Source organism: Petromyzon marinus, assembly GCF_048934315.1.
Source record: "Petromyzon marinus isolate PM22_M1 ecotype Great Lakes invasive population chromosome 76 unlocalized genomic scaffold, UKy_Petmar_22M1.pri1.0 chr76_unloc.1, whole genome shotgun sequence".
Lineage (NCBI taxonomy): Eukaryota > Metazoa > Chordata > Hyperoartia > Petromyzontiformes > Petromyzontidae > Petromyzon > Petromyzon marinus.
In genome coordinates, this window is record NW_027422618.1 from 862,913 (window position 1) to 865,934 (window position 3,022).

Genomic DNA, 3,022 nt, shown 5'->3' on the forward strand with positions numbered 1-3,022 from the left:
TTTATGGGGATCTTCGTCTTTGGTGTACACGCGTGTGTGTGTGTACACGTGTGTGTGTGTGTACACGCGTATGTGTGTGTACACGTGTGTGCTTGCATCAGCAAGTCATCTCAGTCATCTCAGTCAACCCGTGGCACCTGGGTCTGCCCCGTGACCTGCCAGCGGGCGTTCGACACTTCATGGCCTGGCACAAGTGTCGTGGTGATGTCACTGCCACTTAGTGGCGAATGGCGGTTGTTGTTGTTTACTCGTGTGTCTGTGTACACGTGTGTCTGTGTACACGTGTGTCTGTGTACACGTGTGTGTGTGTGTGTACACACGCACGCGCGTGTGCGTGTGTATACACTGCAAACAAGACCACTTACCCGACACGGTACGCATACAAATGGTCGGTCAGGAAGTTTGTTCAAAGGCCTCCGACTGGTCCAGGGTAGGCCTCAAAGAGAATTCGCATCAGAGCTGGAGAATTCAGCCCGATCGGTTGGGAAATTCAAATGTAAGAGGCGGGAAAAACTAGGGTGAGACGGTGGGGGGGGGGGGGGGGGGGGGTGTAGCGGTTGACGACCGTTAGATAAGAATGACGAGGATTGGCTGAGAGAAATGGGGGTGAGCGAACCTTCAAAAGGAGGGGGGTGTAACGGTTGACGACCGTTAGATAAGAATGACGAGGATTGGCTGAGAGTAATGGGGGTGAGCGAACCTTCAAAAGGAGGGGGGGGGGGTGGTGTAACGGTTGACGACCGTTAGATAAGAATGACGAGGATTGGCTGAGAGTAATGGGGGTGAGCGAACCTTCAAAAGGAGGGGGGGGGGTGGTGTAACGGTTGACGACCGTTAGATAAGAATGACGAGGATTGGCTGAGAGAAATAGGGGTGAGCGAACCTTCAAAAGGGGGGGGGGGGGGTTGGTGTAACGGTTGACGACCGTTAGATAAGAATGACGAGGATTGGCTGAGAGAAATGGGGGTGAGCGAACCTTCAAAAGGAGGGGGGTGTAACGGTTGACGACCGTTAGAGAAGAATGATGAGGATTGGCTGAGAGAAATGGGGGTGAGCGAACCTTCAAAAGGAGGAGGGGGGGGGTGGCGGGTTGCTCGAGGATTATAACACGGGGGGCGGGGGGGGGGGGAGAAGCACGAGGGGGAAGGGACAGCTTGGAGAGAAAACGACGTCCAAGCGTAGAGAACCGTAGGGCCGGGGGGGCTAGGGAGCAGTGCTTCTGCAAGGCAAAGGACGCGCGTCGGCGCGGGGAAAAGCACGGACACCCCCCCCCCCCATACCTCCTCGCTGCGGGCGGACGGCGACGTTGCGGTGCGGATCTGAGCGGTGCCGCGGAGGGACGGACAATTTCCAAAATCGTTAAACGCCCCCTCTGTGCCACCAAACGGTGAGCTCTGGTGCGGATGCGAAGGGGCTGCGAACCTCTCCGCCTTCCATCGAATTACCGCTAAACGACGTGAAATATATCCAGCTACATCACGAGGCCTCCTTTGCCAGTGGCAACATGTAGGAATAGTTATTTTACCCTCTTCTTCTCTGGCAACAAAACCTATTGTTATATTTTGCTACTGGCAAAGGAGGCCTCATGATGTGAATGCTTATCCCGAGCCGTCATACTCTGATGGTGCGTTGCCTTTGAGTTGTGCGCCTTTTGGCGTCGTCTGGTCCAACACCATGTGAAACTGGGCTCTAAGAAAAGCTGTCTTTGTTTGCATTCTGACCGCAGGTATTGTGCTTTTCAGTTTTCAGTTTATTTTGGTATAGCCCTGTGAGCCATTTGGCTATTGAATCGGGTGCAACTGCAACAAGCAAAAAACAAAAACACGAACAATAAAAAACACATCTTAAAGTGACTATGTGACTGTGCAAACAGAAAATCCAAGAAAAAACAGCAAAATATTCCTGAAAAAAGCACGGTACACCAACGCTGTGTGCAAAAAAAATCCCAGTGGGATGCAAGTCAAACAACAACAACAACAACCACAAGAAAACTTAGATTAAGGCCATCAGTCTAACTCCGTACTACAACAAACAAAAACATGATTCCTTGTAAAAAGGTGTCAGTTTTGTTGCCAGAAGAAAGGGTAACAAACCTATTATTATATCCAGCTAAGCTTTTGTCGGAGGCCCCGGGGGGACAGGCGTCTATGACGTCTCTGGGCCAAACCCAATGTGGTGGAGCCAGGAGACTGAATCCTTATCCTGGGGGTTCATCCAGAAACGGCAAAAAGCCACTGCGGGTGGCCACGTGGAATGTTGGAACGCTCACTGCAGAGGAGAGGCTGCCACTCCTCTGTCGGGAGCTGGACCGGTACCGCCTGGATCTCTGCAGCATTCAGGAGGTCCGGTGGACCAGCTCTGGCACCTGCCACCATGAGGGGTGGACAGTCCTCTACTCGGGGCAGGAGACTACTAAACAACAGGGAGTGGCTCTTCTTCTGAACAAAAGAATGAAGGGGGCGTGGGAGCGTAGCGGTGAGGTGTGGGAAGCTGTAAGCCCCAGGCTACTTTGGGCTCGCCTTCCCATTAACCGGAGGCGAGGAGTGGTGGTCATGATTACTTATGCCCCCACCGAAGATGAACATCAATGGAGGGATGCAGGCAAGACCGATGAGTCAGATGCATTCGATGACCTCCTGTCACAGGTGCTGGCTAAAGTGGCCCCTCGGGAGAGAGTAATCCTGTTGGGTGACTTCAATGCCCGAGTTGGTCATGATGCTGGCACCTGGTCTGGAGTGATTGGAAGGCATGGGCCAGATGAATGTTGCAATCGAGAATTTCATCATCATCGCTTGCAGCTGGGGTTGGCATCATCCCACACTCTCCCTGATGCCGAGAGGAATTGGGCGAGGTTTCGGACTGTGGCTCATGCAGCTGCAATGGCTGCTTTGAGTGCATGGTCCAAACGACCCTGGTTGACAGAGGAAGTATTCTGGCTGGCTGAGAAAAGGCGACAGGCCCACTCTCACTGACTACAGCATTCCACGTAAGATAATGAGGTTTACCACATTAATGAGGCGTG